This window comes from Phyllobates terribilis, unplaced genomic scaffold (genome assembly GCF_046119375.1).
Source record: "Phyllobates terribilis strain yellow unplaced genomic scaffold, ASM4611937v1 Scaffold_1__5_contigs__length_1240528914, whole genome shotgun sequence".
In the NCBI taxonomy this organism is placed as follows: Eukaryota; Metazoa; Chordata; class Amphibia; order Anura; family Dendrobatidae; genus Phyllobates; species Phyllobates terribilis.
This window is the reverse complement of record NW_027362761.1, coordinates 1,030,416,520-1,030,434,355: the sequence shown is the minus strand read 5'-3', so window position 1 is coordinate 1,030,434,355 and position 17,836 is coordinate 1,030,416,520.

The following is a 17,836-nucleotide window of genomic DNA, read 5'->3' as shown; positions in this document are numbered from 1 at the left end:
AACTGAAACCATGTGCCATTTATAATTTTGGTATCCTTTTGTGGCAGAGCAGTTGTTGGGACCTTGAAGGCATCAGGATTCAGTTGCAACTGCTAACTTTGCACTTGATATAGCTGGCCATACGTGAGGGCTTTCAGATGCCAATTTTCTAAAAAGAAAATAACAACAACAAAAAAACCTAGTCATTCATGGTTGATCAGTGACAGTTGTCTTTGATGTCAATGATAGTTTGGACAAAACAGCTGACAGATGTAGCTCACTGTACAAGCCTGTTTTTTACTATTTCTGGAGTAGGGATGTCCTGTTTAAGAACTCAGTCCTGATTTGGCAGAAGTCCTGATTGCCTAATGGAATTGCTACTGAACAGCTGGAAGTAAAAGCACTTAGTATCTTTATTAATGCAATTCTTCCAGCCCATACTAATTCATATATCACTGCAATACCCAGTACCATGATAAGTTGGCAAGGCTTTTATCACATCCTGTTCAGACAGAATCATAGACTTTTGCTTGGAAAAGTGATGCTGGATTTTGCCCTACTTTACACTCATTGGATATTCTCTTCTAATGTAAATGCAGTAGTTTATCCCCCTGGGCTCCTCTGTTCTAGGCTTTTCCTCGCAGACCCTCTATCACTACAAAACAGCATACAGAACTTGTTTCTATGATTAACATTAAGAACTTGCACATGGGATCAATATGGAAAATACTGATCAAATGTAATAGACCTAAAGCAAATGAGCAGATAAAAAAGACAGGAAATTAGAAAATTAGTCTATTTAAAAGAAGACATATGCCGGAGGGAGGGGTCCGGGTGTATGACTTGCCAATGGCAGGGTATGACGTGCACTTGCTGAGCTCCTGCAGGACCCAAACATTTCTACATACCCATCTTCGTTCTTTTTCTTTTTTTATTTAATACCACACTATCCATGGACAAAAAGAGAACTTCTACAACCTATGCACCAAGTTTGTTGATATCTGATTCCAGTATTATTTGATATCTACGTTACAGACTATTTGCTTAGCTCTGGAGACTACATCCGACATGGCATAGACTCGCGGCTCTGAGCCTCCTGCCAGTCTTAGTCCTCGCTTGTCTTCTGTCTTTCTTGACTTGACCGCAATGCCAGAGCCAGACTAGTCGTTGAAGGAAACATCTTTGCAAAATTCGGGAGGTGAATGGGATTGGAGACAACATCTATGATCTATTCCCATAAGGCAGGACCTCTTGTTTATCAACTCAAGGAGGCACAGACACGCGCCATTCAGTTAGTGAAACAGAATCTCACTCAAGTAGGTAAAAGAGTGGCTGATTTTGAATGTGACTCATCAACCTTACACCATAGGCTAGATGAACAAGACCATATTCTATGAGATAGCCAACCTTGTCACTCATATGGAGGAGATAGAAAACTGCCATAGGTGGAATAATCTTCGAATACGGGGGCTCAGGAAGTCCTCTCTCAAGATCTACAGAAATTTGTAAATCCTTTTTGTGGTTTGCTGGAAAAGTCAGATAATTGCCATTTTGAAATGGACAGAATTTATAGAGCTCTAGGCCCTAAACCTACATCTATGTCAAGACCATGTGACATTATTTACTGCGTGCACTTATATAAGGAGAAGGCATCCATCTTGTAAGCTGCTAGATCTAAATAACGCATCCAGTTTCTCAGCTGTGACCTTTCCATTCCTCCCGATCTTGCATGGCGTACCCTTCAACTATGCAGAGCACAATCTCAACACCACGATGACCGAACATTATAGACCCATGCTTCAACTTTCTAACTTGGTTGTTTTCGTTCTCTTTAATGTAGTTAACTGGATGTAACTATATGTACAGTTTTTCTCACATTTTCCAACATCTTTTTGTCACCTTCTCTCCTGATCTTTTTTGCTTTTGGTGGGTATAATAATAATTATGTTTCTAATGTGTAGCGTCGGCGTCCCTGCCTCCTGCTAGGCAGAGACGCCGTTCCCCTCACCTCCCTGCTCCGTCCTCGGCGTCCTCTTCCCGCGCTGCTGGCAGTGCTCGCTGCTTCCCGGGCACTGTGCTTAGGGCGCGCGCTCGCTCCCTCTCTCTTAAAGGGGCCGCGCGCGCCGTCCTAAGGAGTCCCCGGCCAATTGCCGGTGGAGCTCCCATATATAAGGCACCTCCCCCAAAATAGAGGTGCCCGAGCAAAGTTGTTGCAAAGCCTTTCACCTCTGCTTCAGCCCTCAGGTCCCGTTACCAGTCTGTTTTCCAGCTCTGTCTATCTGTTTGCATTCCCTGCGGTCCGACAGTCTGTCTACCAGCATCCGCAAGTCTGTCTATGGACCAGTCCGCCTTCGGATCAGGAAGCACTTGCCTGATACCTGCCTGATACCTGCCTGATACCTGCCTGAGACCACCTGCCAGCCAGCCTGCCAGAGACTCTTACCCGCTCACCTGGGAGCGCTCACCTGCTACCCGCCAGCTAGCCTACCTGGAGGCTCTGCCGTCACTTGCAGTGACCACCTGCCAGCCAGCCGAGAGACTCTTACCCGCTCACCTGGGAGCGCTCACCTGGTACCCGCCAGCTAGCCTACCTGGAGGCTCTGCCGTCACTTGCAGTGACCACCTGCCAGCCAGCCGAGAGACTCTTACCCGCTCACCTGGGAGCGCTCACCTGCTACCCGCCTGCTAGCCTACCTGGAGGCTTTGCCGTCACTTGCCGTGACCACCTGCCTGTCTAGAGACTCTTACCCTGCTGTCACTTGCCGTGACCACCCGCCTGTCAAGAGACTTTCCCCGTCACTTGCCGTGACCACCTGCCCTTCTACCCAGAGACTGTTCCTGTCACTTGCCGTGTCTACCTGCCCGCCTTCCCTGGGAGCCACCCGCTTCCTTACAAGGACTGCCCCTTTGTATAGTAGCTCAGAGCTTCCACCTCCCAGACCCGTTACATAATGTTAACAGTTTCTTCTGGGTTTAGTAGAGATGCTACCTTCGTAATGGCTTCCTTAACCCCACTTAGGTGTTCAGGCCTGCTAGTACAGCCCTTTAGTCTCCTGTTAGGAGTTGGTAGTTTAGTATTTCCTCTGTAGAAGACACCTCTCCGAGTTAGCACACATCTATGTCTTAATTGTACGTTTCTCCCATTTGTCAATTGTCTTTGTCTTCTCTCATTCCCTTATTTATCTAATTATTATGATGGCTAAATTAAGCTTTGCCTCCTTCAATGTGAAAGGACTGAGAAGTTGTCACGCTCCACCAAGGATCCAGGCGGCACATGGTGAGACGGATGGTAAGGGAAGCACTGCCACTGGGAAAGATTAGAGGGACAGCCCCTGAAACTTGCCCTGCGCAACACTGAGTTCCCCGATGTCCCTAGGTTCTTTCACTCCGTGCAGCAATCGCGTACCTATACCTATCTTGTCCTAAGCACGGCCCTCCTTAGTGTGTGGGGCAGCAGGAACGCTGGTGCTGCTCTATAATAAAGACATAAAGGGAAACAAACAAGGATAAAAGAAACAGCAATCATTCAAATCATTCAATGTGCACCCAAACTATGGAATGGTATATAAAGGAGAAGGAAGAGAGAGGAAAACCAAAAAGAAGATAATGAAAAGGAAGACTCCAAACAAACTTTCAAACAGCAATCTCCGGAGACGACTTCAAAACGACTTCTCTTTCCGCGGCTCACAGCTCCAAACCAATTCCAAGATATAGCAAGCTACCACTGCCAACTACCCAGGCTATGAGTACTTACACCAGAGGGGAGTGGAGTAAATCAGAACAGCTGAGATAACTCGGGACGGAAAGCTTTAGGAGACAAGCAGGAGTGTTTAACCCTTGCAATGAGTGAACAAGGGAAAACTGCACATCTAACTGGAAAGCAAAGCAACTCCAACCAGTGCATTTGTGCATGTAGCCAAATGCTGCAATGTTCTGACCTCAGAAATAGAGGAGACCACTCTCTGTCACAGTACCCCTGTGAGAAAAGTCTTTATGAAAAGCTCATATCAAGTCCTCGTCTGTTTCTAAATTCTCTAAGTATTGGTTGGTTGGTTTCATCCTACTAACCCACATAAAAGGAATCTGTCAGCAGGTTTTTGCTATGTAATCTAACAGCAGCATGTGGTAGGGACAGAGACCCTGACTCCAGGGAGGGTTGTATCACTTAGTTTACTGGATGCAGCAGTTATGATAGTCACATTTTTCTCTGCTGCAGATCTAGCAGAGCTCAGATGATGAGCTGTGTATTACCTGCCCACACCACAGAGAGTTGCAAATCTATGCTGGGGGTGGAGTTGGACTAGAATGCAGGAGGCCAGTTGTCCTCTAGTGATAATCTCCTGCTGATAAAGCACTGATTGTATTGAAACAACAAAACACAGCTCAGTAAGTAACACAACGCTGGAATCAGGGTTTCTGCTCCTACATTATGGTGCTCTCAGATTACATAGCAAAAACCTGCTGATGGATTCCATTTAACGAAACTAAAGGCATTTCTATTGCTTTTTCATGAATCCCTATCCCATTAAGTCTTGGAATCTATACTGGACAGTAAGGGCAGATATACTTTCCTCAAAATTTCTCTTGCTAATAGGACTTATGCTATTGCCAATTTCTATTTTCCCAATACAGAACAAAAATCTTTTGGTACGAAGGTTTTGCAGACTTTGGCTGAATTTGCTGAGGGATCCTATATCATCCTAGGAGGAGATTTCAATATACCTTTTGACCCCTCAATTGATTCTTCCACTGGTAGGTCGTCTGTTTTCTTTTCAGCAATCCTCAGCATTAAGAAAAATATTATGAGACTACAATTGGTAGACTTTTGGCATTCCTTCTTCTCTCGCCTCTGGTTCTCCCCTCCGGCCAGCAGCTTTTCCATGGAAGCAATGTAGTGGGCACCATTGTAAGACCAGATCCCTGTATAGGGGTGAAAGTGAGAAGGCTGGGGTTCCTCTGAAATGTGACAGACGGCGTGGCTAACATCAAGCCTGTCCAAGATAGCCGTTTTGAGCCTATAGTCTTTGAGAGATGTTACAGTTTGCTTTTGTAAAGTTTTGACTTTTTATGAAAACTGGTAGAATTTATGAATCAAAACCTATATTTTTGGTATTGCCGTAATCATAGAGACACGGGCAATTATGTTGATCATTTTTTCTGAACAATGAACACTATGAAAACAAAACCCAAGAAACACTTTCACTTTGATTTTTTTCTGCTTTCCAGTACACTGCAAGTTAAAATCAATAGTGTCATTCAAAATTACAATTCAGCTTACAAAAAACAACAACAAAAAGCCTTCATATGTCAAAATAAAAATAAAAGACGTTATGTCACTTGGAAGAAGGCGAGGAAAAAAAGTAAAAGCTCAAAAACAAAAATTGGCTCAGACGAGAAGGAGTTAAAGGTCCTGGGCCACATACTATCAACTATAACCATGAAAGAACTGATTTAGGTTAATAAAATGAATTTGAGGAACATTTATCACTTACATTTCTATTTATAATTTGAGACCTTTTTATTACACTTTAAGGAATGCTCTATCCAATTGGCTGTTGGGCTCCCATGGACATAGACCAGGGGGACTACCTAATGTTCCCATGGTTAATCCATTCCTAATAACAAATATTAGAAGATAATAATGCTTTTCAAGGTAAAAATCAAGCATGAAGCTAAAATTTTTTTCACAATCATGAAATCATTTTGCTGATTCACTATGACTCTAAGAACAGCCACAGTTAACCTTTAAAAATGCCACAAAGTTCGTGTTCTGCTCCAACATATCCTCGTTTTCCTATTCCATAGCTAAAATTAGCAAAGTTACAATATGTCAAAATAAAAAGTGCAGTGAAAGTGTAGCATATTTAAAGGGAACATGTCACGAGATTCATGACGGACAGCACGAAACTGGGACAGGCTTTCTGGTAAGAAACAGCTATGTGTACTCCATAACGCTGCAGCATTGCCGAGGGCATTGCAGTGTGGAAGTGGGGAGAAGAGTAAGGGCTCTTTCACACAACCAGATTTTATGTCCGAGTGCTGTCCATGAAAAGCGGACCACACTCGGTCCAATGTTATTCAATGGGGCAGTACAGATGAGCGATTTTTTTCACAGACCAAATCTGTATGTAAAAAAATCACTCCATGCACTAGATTCTTCTGTAAATCTTCAAGTCTATATGATCACTAAAAAAAATCGGATGCTATACAGTACACAGTTTAGCATCCATTTTTCATTGATATATTGCAATTCTGTTACAAAGGAAACCGTAAATGGTTTTGCAAATGATTAATATCAGCTGCTGTAAAAAAACGGATTTTATACAGATTGCACATGGATGACAAATAGATCTTTTTTTTTGTTTTGTTTTTTATATGATTCATGTAAATCTGGCCTTGAAGAGAACCTGTCACCATGTTTTCACCCCTTGAGAAAGGACCACGCCGAAACACGCGTTGGGGGACGTGTGCAAAGTGGCAGTTCCAGACTTGCACCCTCTGAGGTAAAATATGGATTGTTAGTATCACTTAATCTCCTTGATATATTCACTTATACACTACCGTTCAAAAGTTTGGGGTCATTTAGAAATTTCATTATTTTTGAAAGAAAAGCACATTTTTTTTTCAATGAAGCTAACATTAAATGAATCAGAAATACACTCTATACATTGTTAATGTGGTAAATGACTATTCTAGCTGCAAACGTCTTGTTTTTATTGCAATATCTATATAGGTGTATAGAGGCCCATTTCCAACAAACCCCACTCCAGTGTTTTAATGGTACATTGTATTTGCTAACTGTGTAAGAAGGCTAATTGATGTTTAGAAAACCCTAGAAAACCCTTGCACAAGTATGTTAGTCCAGCTGAAAACGGTATGGCTGATTTGCGAAGCTATAAAATTGATCTTCCTTTGAGATAGTTGAGAATCTGGAGCATTACATTTTTGTTCTATGAAACTCTCAAAATGGCCAGGAAAAGAGAACTGTCATGTGAAACTCGACAGTCTATTCTTGTTCTTCGAAATGAAGGCTATTCCATGCGAGAAATTGCCAAGAAACTGAAGATTCCCTACAATGGTGTGTACTACTCCCTTCAGAGGAGAGCACAAACAGGCTCTAACCATAGTAGAAAGAAGAGTGGGAGGCCCCGCTGCACAACTGAGCAACAAGACAAGTACATTAGAGTCTCTAGTTTGAGAAATCGATGCCTCACAGCTCCTTAACTGACAGCTTCATTAAATAGTACATGCAAAACGCCAGTGTCAACGTCTACAGTGAAGAGGCGACTCCTGGATGCTGGCCTTCATGGCAAAGTGGCAAAGAAAAAGCCATATCTGAGACTGGCTAATAAAAGGAAGAGATTAATATGGGCAAAAGAACACAGACATTAGACAGAGGAAGATTGGAAAAAAGTTTTATGGACAGACGAATCAAAGTTTGAGGTGTTTGGATCACACAGAAGAACATTTGTGAGACGCAGAACAACTGAAAAGATGCTGGAAGAGTGCCTGACGCCATCTGTCAAGCATGGTGGAGGTAATGTCATGGTCTGGGGTTGCTTTGGTGCTGGTAAAGTGGGACATTTGTACAAGATAAATGGGATTTTGAATAAGGAAAGCTATCACTCCATTTTGCAATGCCATGCCATACCCTGTGGACAGCGCTTGATTGGAGCCAATTTCATCCTACAACAGGACAATGACCCAAAAAGCACACCACAATTTTGGAAAGGTGCCAACAATTTTGTCTGGCCCATTTTTGGGGCTTTGTGTGAAATGGTGTCCAATTTGCCTTTTTTTCTCAGTTTTTTTGCGTTGTTCCAATACACACAAAGGAAATAAACATGTGTATAACTAAACATGTGTAATAATTTTCTGGAAGAAATACTTCATTTTCTGGAACAATTTCAAGGGTGCCAACAAGACAAGGCACAAAAAAGACCTTTTATTGTACTTGCATATGGTGCAGTCCGGTCCGATGGGCTTCTCTGGTCTTGATCCGGCACCTCCTCACTTATTGCGATTGTTGTCCTGCTTCTTGCTTCGTGACACATCCTACGTCTTCTACACAGTGTCCTCCATCGCACTCCTGTGCAGGTGTACTTCTCTCTGCCCTGCCGAGGACTGAGCAAAGTATTGTAGTGCACATGTGTCGGTGCTCTTTGGCTTTTCCGCGAGCAGTACTTTGCTCTAACTTCGGCAGGGCAGAAAGAAGTACGCCTGCGCAGGAGCGCGAAGGAGGACACTGTGTGGTGGAGGAAGAATGCGCCATCCACAAGAAGCAGGGAAGGAAGACGGCAATTGCAAGAAAAAAGGAGGCGCCACTTCAAGATCAGAGATGCCTATTAGATCAGACTGCGCCGTCTGTAAGTATAATAAAAGCTATTTTTTGTGCCTTGCAGAGCGGATAGAGGACATATATAAAACATTCTAGTATGCTGTACAGAGGGCTTACATATGCTGGCCATACCTTATGTGAAGAAAACCTGGGGACAGGTCCCCATTGAGGGGATAGCACTCTTTTATCTTTTTGCTGCCCATCTTGGCAGGTCTCTTCCTATTCACAGATATGGAGAACCGTAAAAGAAGCAGAGCGAGGTGTGGGAGGCCAGTGGGGATATGCTCACATAACTCGTCTCCCCATTTCCAGCACAATAAACCTTGGCTGCTCCCTTCCAAACAGCTGACAGTGCTTTAGGCAGCATGAATCTCCTGGAAGGTTCCATTTTTAGGGTATTCCCGACTTAAAATGTCACAAGTATGTATTGTAACATTCTGATACCACAAATGAAATAACAGGGGGCCCTATAGCTTAGTCCTTACACGGTAGTTCTCCCCGACACCCGCTGTGCAGAGAATTGCAACACAGCTCCATTCAAGTGGATGTGACAGTGTAGTATTTTCTCACACAGCAGGCGGCTGGATAGATGGATGTGTTATCTAGGGATGCATATCGCCATGATATACTATCACTACTATCATCATGGACACACCACTGTAATGCCTCGGTCAGCGTGAGGCACTACAACTATATTTTACTCATTGAATTCATCATAAAAATTAATATTGTCTAATTTTCTTTGGGGTGTTCGTGGTTTTGACATGAAGATTAGTGCAGCGTTCAGCTACCCCTTCTTAAACTCTAATAGGATTTACAGTGGACACTTGGAACCAGTTGTGCACATAGCCTGATGAGGACCTCTTAGCTCTCTATTATAGTAAATACTTGTTTCTCACAGAAAATAACAATTCTGAATAATTTTTTCTTAGGATCTTTTTTCTGCTCTGGAATTTTCTTAAGCATCAATCATATATGACAGGTAGATGCATAGATGGGTTTCTGGGGGAGCGGTCATGAATGAATGGATTCCAGGACCCTGCGGAGAATCTGATTCCCTGTTGCATTCCTGCAGCCTGTCCACATGCTTCAGGGCGTTGTTTAACAGTTTATATCATAAAGGGTGGTCTAGAGTTTGTTAACAGACTCCAAGACAACCATTGAGAATTTTAATTTCCTGATGTTGCACTCTTTCAGAATCCCATTGCTTATATTAGCAAATGATACCATATTGAGAAACTTTTCATAAAGCAAATCTCTAGATTCTAAAGTCCCCCATGGAAATGAAGTTAAAGTTAGCTGAACCTGCCAATTTTGTCAAGATGGACTGATCATTTAATGTCTATGAGGGCCTCCCAACTCTACCACAATAGATGAAGTTGAGGGAGATAAAGATTGGATGGTTTGAATTAAAGAGGTTGTCCACTACTTTTACATTGATGACCTACCTTAGTATAGGTCATCAATGTCTGATCGATCGGGGTCCAACTCCCAGTACCCCCACCGATCAGCTGTTATCAGTGTCGGCAGCGCGGGCCGCCGGCCGTTAAGTTCTCACTTACTGAGCTGCTCCGTCTACTTGTAGTGGCTGCCGCAGGGTACTACACATCCACCTCCTATTGCTTTGAATAGGACGTAGATGTGCAGTACCAAGGCTCGGCCACTACCAGTAGACGGAGCAGCTCGGCAAGTGAGTACTCCCGGCTGGCGGCCACAGGCATCGTTAACAGTTGATCGGCAAGGGTGCCAGGTGTCAGACTCCAGCCGATCAGACATTGATGACCTATACTAAGAATAGGTCATCAATGTAAAAGTAGTGGACAACCTCTTTAATTCTCCTTGATGATAAACTGAGTCCAGGGATGTCTGGCAGTGGCTTTCTCCACACCCATTGGCCTAATAGAGCATTCATGTATCAAAAGAATATACATATAAATATATAATGTGCAAGATTCCCAAGGATACACCAATAGGGGAATATCCACATGTGTCAGATTTTTTTGCAGACATACTGTATCTGTATGAAAAATCCATTAATCTAAATAGGATTGTCTCTGAAGCATGTGCATTTTGCTTGCTAACTCCATTCTGATAAATAAAATATCTGCAACAACTATGTGTGATTTTTGTTAAATGGTCTTTATGTCATCCAGCACTTTACACCATAATCTACTGTAACAGAAAAAGAAAATCTCACAGTATTGCAGTAAAAATTACATGTTGGTATTTAAGTTACCCAATTTGTAGTTGTAATAATTTACCCTTCTGATATCTCCTGGTATAAAATATAAGGGAAGAATATAAAAGTATTCTAAAGTGATAGCTTTGCATCTAATAACATGTATTTACAAATGTTATCTTCAAAAATATGATAATAATACAACATGTTGCATACAAACATCTCTATGACAAAGCCCTAATAAAGGTTTCTAAAGGGGAGAGATTGGAGGAGGCACAAGGTCAGGTGACAGATGTGGTGCAGTTAATTATTGTAAAAGGCCTGGGAAGGGAAGTCAAGGGGAGGAGTCGATAACGGGACCTGTAGCAGGACAGACGTGTGAGGTAGCGGAGTTGGCTTATAGCCGCCATTGCAAGTGACCAGGCCTGAGCAAAAGGTACCAAGAGACCAGATCCGAGTGAGGAATTGAGCGACCAGATCCGAGTGAAGGAACCGAGAGACCAGATCCGAGTGAGGAACTGAGCGACCAGATCCGAGTGAAGGAACCGAGAGACCAGATCTGAGTGAAGGAACTGAGAGACCAGATCCGAGTGAAGGAACTGAGAGACCAGATCCGAGTGAAGGAACAAAGAGACCAGATTCGAGTGAAGGAACCGAGAGACCAGATCCGAGTGAGGAACCGGAAGACCGGAGTCGGGTGACCAGAATCGGAGGTGAGAGTCAGGAACCGCGAGATCCAAGAGTAAATAGGGTCAGGGACGAGAGAGAAACGACTGGTCCACAGTAGCGGGACGTTCATGTGGGCCATCGCTTCCAGTGTAGATGTAAGGTACAATGTGGGGATCGAGCCATGCTTCAGTGAATGAAGGCAGCCAGCGGGGCAGGTGTGGCAAGTGATTCATCAATCTGGGACATGTAGCATAACGGGTAGTATTGTCGACCCTTGTTGGGGCCTGTGTGACGCCTTGTGTTGCCTAGAGATTGACGACGGTGACGGGTTTGATAGTGACGGTGACACCCTTTTGGTTAGGGTATTAGGATTACAAGATCACTGATGATGACAGCTGTTTAATTGTAATAATAGAAAATATGTTGTTTATCTACATTGCCTTATTAACCTTGTAACATAACTTGCTTCATTTTCACCGTTTGCATTATCCCCTGATATTGTGCCGTGTACACCCCTTTGATTGTGTTAATCAAATAAACAGTTGTTGGTTTAAGTACCACTGTCTCCTTATTGTCTGCGCTGTTACATCTGCGTACCTGTCTACACTGTTATGGGCCGTACATGGTGAGAACCGGCGCATGCCATAAGTGGCTATGTAAGGTATTATGAGGGATGTCAAGTGCTTGTGACAAGTAGATCTTATTGTGTTTGGGGGAGGGATGGATTACTGGCTGCAGGATTACAGGTCTAGAAATACACCTGTGACCACAGTGTGTGCGTGCTTGTGGTGTGCATATTCATGTGCACGGATTTCACTTCTCAGAAGCTTGGTTATAAGCAGAAGTAACTAGTTAGCGGCACTTGTTTCCTCTTGTGTTTTGCCTTACACAGCAAGGATGGACTGCGTGACCTTCTGGCCTTCAGAAAGGAAATGTCTCAGCTGGTTTTTGAGCCTAAGGCCAGTTCCACCCGTCTGCCATGATATGTGGCCCTCTGTTATGACAATAGTTATGACACTCATTTTCTTAGAAATACCATTTTCTGAAAAGCTGGTTGAGAATTGACAGATGATTTCTAGATTTGAAAGTACAAGAAAAAGACCCATTGCAGCATTATTAAAAAAAAGTTTTCTTTGGCTTTGTTCCTTTATATAGCCTTCATTTGTATCTAATTTTCAGTTAACATGGATAATTAAGTTTACATTGTTGTCTAACATATGCCTTATTAATAAAAAAAAAAATAGTGACAGTATACTCCGGTGATGCCAGGCTTGTATAAATGCGGATGACTTGTGACCACGCTAAGTGTTACATGCCGAACTCCTAGCACCATGGCTTCCACTGCTAAGTGTTGATACCAGCAAAATAGTATTCTGGGGTCAAAAGCCTTGAAAAGTAGTATAATTTTAGTGTAACAGGAGGCTAGGCTAAAATTTTGTGACTTTTGGCATTCTCACGCCAGTTTTGTCCAGCTCTGACAAAGTGGTGAAGCATCCAGCAAGGACTGGAGTAGGACTTATGACGAGGAGGACACAGAGGTGTATGCCACTTGTCTGGTACTCCTGACTCAGGAATAGGTGTAGGGTCTTCATGAATCAGGAGTGTCTGACTCCAGCACATCTCCTCAATAAGATAAACCAGGTCCTAGGAATCATCAGCGATACGCAAACAGCATGCCTGTATGGATACTGGGAACAGTTAGTGCGCAGACGACCAGCAGCCCAGACTATAGGCTGGATGAGTTTACTGGGAACAGTTAGTGCGCAGACGACCAGCAGCCCAGACTATAGGCTGGATGAGTTTACTGGGAACAGTTAGTGCGCAGACGACCAGCAGCCTAGACTATAGGCTGGATGAGTTTACTGGGAACAGTTAGTGCGCAGACGACCAGCAGCCTAGACTATAGGCTGGATGAGTTTACTGGGAACAGTTAGTGCGCAGACGACCAGCAGCCTAGACTATAGGCTGGATGAGTTAGCTGACAAGTAAGGAAAGGAGGCAAACGCTGATAGCGGGATCGGCAGGGAACGTGCACCAAGTGGGGTCATATAGCTGATTAGTAAAAATCAGCTGACAAGTGTTTTCATGGTAAGGACAAGGAAGCTATTGATACCGCTGTGTAATGGTTTATTAACATGTCAGTATTATTCATCAGGAGTGGAACGTACAGAGAAAAACTATCATTGAACGATAGACACTTGTTCTGGGTTTTGGCATACAAATACTGATGAAATACTGATCAAAAATACTGCTGTGTGAATAAAGCCTAACAGTATAGTAAGCAGAGCACATGAGTCAACTATGGGCTAAGAACTGGGCTTCCAGGGGTCCAACGGTAACATTAACCCCTGTTCAGCTATATACAAGTATTACATTACCCTCATTCACAAATTTACCTATGGTGGTTATACATAATAATGAACTAGGAAGTTTGGTAACTAATTGATCAGATGTTGCCTTTGTCTGTGCATAGCGAACCGAGTGTATTGGTCCGACTGCTACACAAGGGCCCACCAGAGGATTTACCTTTTCCTCCGTGGGCCAGTCCGGGCTTTTTCTAAGAACATGCTACTACATATAAAGCCTCATTCACATGTCTGTGTTTAAACATGTACATGAAAAAAGGTACCGGTGTTATCAGTGTTTTGCATCAGTGTGCCATCAGTGTTTGGTCCGTGTGTCCGTTTTTACATATCAGTGTTTTTCACGGATGGATAAAGAAATAAGTGACAAAACTTTTCTTATATTTTGCAATGTTAAACATGGACGTCACATGGATGCCACCCACATGCTGTACGTGTCTTTCAGGTACCAATAGACTTGCATTGACCCTTGTCATCTGTGCTGCCACAATAAAACGGATATGTCTTTGTGTAGTTTGCACCATAGGTTATAATGGGGATGTTTTGCATCCATTAAAAAACAGATACCACATGTACTGAAAACATGGATGTGTGAATGAGGCCTTACTGTATGCATTTGTGTTTGTTATATATTACAGCCAAGCAGGCTGAGCTGTGCTGTTTCCATAGCTATGACAGAAGTGAATGGCAGTTCCAGAAAAAAGTGGACCGGTGAGCTATGCTGTTCCTCTAACTCCTGACTTCTGTGATATGCTGTTTCCTATTCACTTATATCGGAGTTATAGAAAATGCATAGCTCCTCCCACTTGGCTGTTACTGCAGTCCAAGCACTAGTAGCCTGTGCATAGAGATGGATATTTCTACCGCAGCCAAGAATGGATGAGATGGGAATGCCAATGAGGGGGTGTTATGGTGCACTGAGTGCTCGGTCACACCAAGTGTGCACCAAAGCTTTCTCGACTACATACGAAAATGTATTTTTTTTTTTTTTCTGGCATCTAAACCACCAAAATCTATACTACACGTATAAATGTTATAGGGGCTGAGTCCCTACTGCCTCTGACAGTATCAGATGGAGCCGAGCTCCGTCTGCTGCTATTAACCTCCTAAATGCCGCTTATATCACTGACAATCTCTGGCAGCAGCATTTAATGACAGTCACCCCCGTGGGCGCTGTTCCATCAGCCTATAGGCTCCTAATAATGCAATTGCGGGATGCTGATGGGTTGCTACGGGTCCCTAAGGTGACTAAAAAAAAAGCAAAGAAATTAAAAAAATATAAAAATCGGAATCGCTCTTATTTTCCGCTATTAAAAATAAATAATAAAAATGTAAAATATGAATATATTTGGTATTACCTTGCCTGTAAAGGTCTAATCTGTCAAGATATAACAATTAATCAACCCAATTAGTAAATGCCATAACGAGAAAAAAAAAAAATCGAAAAGCCAAAATTGTGTCTTTTTTTGGTCGCCACAGCAAAGCGAGAAGATACAAGAAGAAGCGATCAAAGCATGGTATCTACTCACGTGGTATCAATACAAATGTCAGCTTACCAAGCCCTCACACAGCCCCATTGGCCAAAAAATGAAAATGTTATGGGTCCCGGGACACTGAGAAACAAGCCAAAATTGAATTTTTATGGATTTCGTACATTTTTTTTTAGCACTTAAGAAAAAACAAAAAGATAAAACTGTACATGTTTGGTATCGCCACAATCGTACTATCCTGGAGAAGCGCACCACCAGCTTATTCTTACCAACAATAAACGCCGTGAAATCAAAGTAAGAAGAAATTGTGGAATTTTTATGCAATTTCACACATGGAATTTTTTCCCGCTTTCCAGCACATTGAACAGCAGAATGAAAGGACTCAATAAAAACTACAACCTGTCCGGAAAAAAGAAGCTGTCATAGATCTGTGAGGACCGAAAAACAAAGTAATGGCTCTTGGGAGAAGGGGAGGAAAAGACTAAAGCAAAAAAAGGAGAATCTCCTTAAGGCCACATGCACACGTTCAGTATTTATTTGGTCAGTATTTTACCTCAGTATTTGTAAGTCAAAATCAGGAGTGGAACAATCAGAGGAAAAGTATAATAGAAACACCTCACCACTTCTGGATTTATCACCCACTACTGGTTTTGGCTTACAAATACTGAGAAAAAATACTGATCAAACACTGAACGTGTGCACCTGGCCTAAGAGGTAAACAGCAGTGGGGTGGGCATATCATTAGTGATCTGTGTGGGGCTCATCCATCTCCAGTCCCACCTACATGGTGCCTGTGGCCTTCAGGGGTCTCTAGCTTACATAACTGAACCCGATGCATATATTGTGGAGTTCAGCTGCTCTCCCCATGGCCGTGCCTCTGTTCCTAATGCTCCCCTCCATGGCTGTCTCTGCTCCTCCTGCTCCACCCCATAGCCATGTTTCTGCTCCTCCTGCTCCCCCCCCCCCCATGCTGGTGTCTCTGCTCCTCTTGCTCCCCCCCATGGATGTTTCTCTGCCCCTCCTGCTCCCCTCCATGGCTGTGTCTCTGCTCCTCCTGCTCCCCCCATGGCTGTGTCTCTGCTCCTCCTGCTCCCCCCATGGCTGTGTCCCTGTTGCTCCTGCTCCCCCCATGGCTGTGTCCCTGCTCCTCCTGCTCCCCCATGGTTGTGTCTCTGCTGCTCCTGCTCCCCCCATGGTTGTGTCGCTGCTGCTCCTGCTCCCCCCATGGCTGTGTCGCTGCTCCTCCTGCTCCCCCCATGGTTGTGTCTCTACTCCTCCTGCTCCCCCCATGGTTGTGTCTCTACTCCTCCTGCTCCCCCCATGGTTGTGTCTCTGCTCCTCCTGCTCCTCCCATGGTTGTGTCGCTTCTCCTCCTGCTCCCCCCATGGTTGTGTTGCTGCTCCTCCTGCTCCCCCCATGGTTGTGTCTCTGCTCCGCCTGACCCCCCATGGTTGTGTCTCTGCTGCTCCTGATCCCCCCATGGTTATGTCTCTGCTCCTCCTGTCCCCCAATGGTTATGTCTCTGCTCCTCCTGTCCCCCCATGGTTGTGTCTCTGCTCCTCCTGCCCCCCCCATGATTGTGTTTCTGCTTCTCCTGCCCCCCCCCATGGTTGTGTCTCTGCTCCTCCTGCCCCCCCCCCATGGTTGTGTTTCTGCTTCTCCTGCCCCCACCATGGTTGTGTCTCTGCTCCTCCTGCCCCCCTATGGTTGTGTTTCTGCTCCTCCTGCCCCCATGGTTGTGTCTCTGCTCCTCCTGCCCCCCCCCCACATGGTTGTGTCTCTGCTCCTCCTGCCCCCCCCCCATGGTTGTCTCTGCTTCTCCTGCCCCCCCATGGTTGTGTCTCTGCTCCTCCTGCCCCCCCCCATGGTTGTGTTTCTGCTTCTCCTGTCCCCCCCATGGTTGTGTCTCTGCTCCTCCTGCCCCCCCATGGTTGTGTTTCTGCTTCTCCTGTCCCCCCCATGGTTGTGTCTCTGCTCCTCCTGCCCCCATGGTTGTGTCTCTGCTTCTCCTGCCCCCCCATGGTTGTGTTTCTGCTCCTCCTGCTCCCATGGTTGTGTCTCTGCTCCTCCTGCCCCCCCCATTGTTGTGTCTCTGCTTCTCCTGCCCCCCCATGGTTGTGTTTCTGCTCCTCCTGCCCCCCCCCATTGTTGTGTCTCTGCTTCTCCTGCCCCCCCCTTGGTTGTGTCTCTGCTCCTCCTGCTCCCCCCATGGTTGTGTCTCTGCTTCTCCTGCCCCCCCCCCTCCCATGGTTGTCTTTCTGCTCCCCCTGCTTCCCCCATGGTTGTGTCTCTGCTTCTCCTGCCCCTCCCTCCCATGGTTGTGTTTCTGCTCCTCCTGCTCCCCCCATGGTTGTGTCTCTGCTTCTCCTGCCCAACCCCGCCTCCCATGGTTGTGTTTCTGCTCCTCCTGCTCCCCCCATGGTTGTGTCTCTGCTTCTCCTGCCCCCCCCCTCCCATGGTTGTCTTTCTGCTCCTCCTGCTCCCCCCATGGTTGTGTCTCTGCTTCTCCTGCCCCCCCCCTCCCATGGTTGTGTTTCTGCTCCTCCTGCTCCCCCCATGGTTGTGTTTCTGCTCCTCCTGCTCCCCCCATGGTTGTGTCTCTGCTCCTCCTGCCCCCCCCATGGTTGTGTCTCTGCTCCTCCTGCCCCCCCCCCATGCTTGTCTCTGCTTCTCCTGCCCCCCCATGGTTGTGTCTCTGCTCCTCCTGCCCCCCCATGGTTGTGTTTCTGCTTCTCCTGTCCCCCCCATGGTTGTGTCTCTGCTCCTCCTGCTCCCCCCATGATTGTGTCTCTGCTCCTCCTGCCCCCCCATGGTTGTG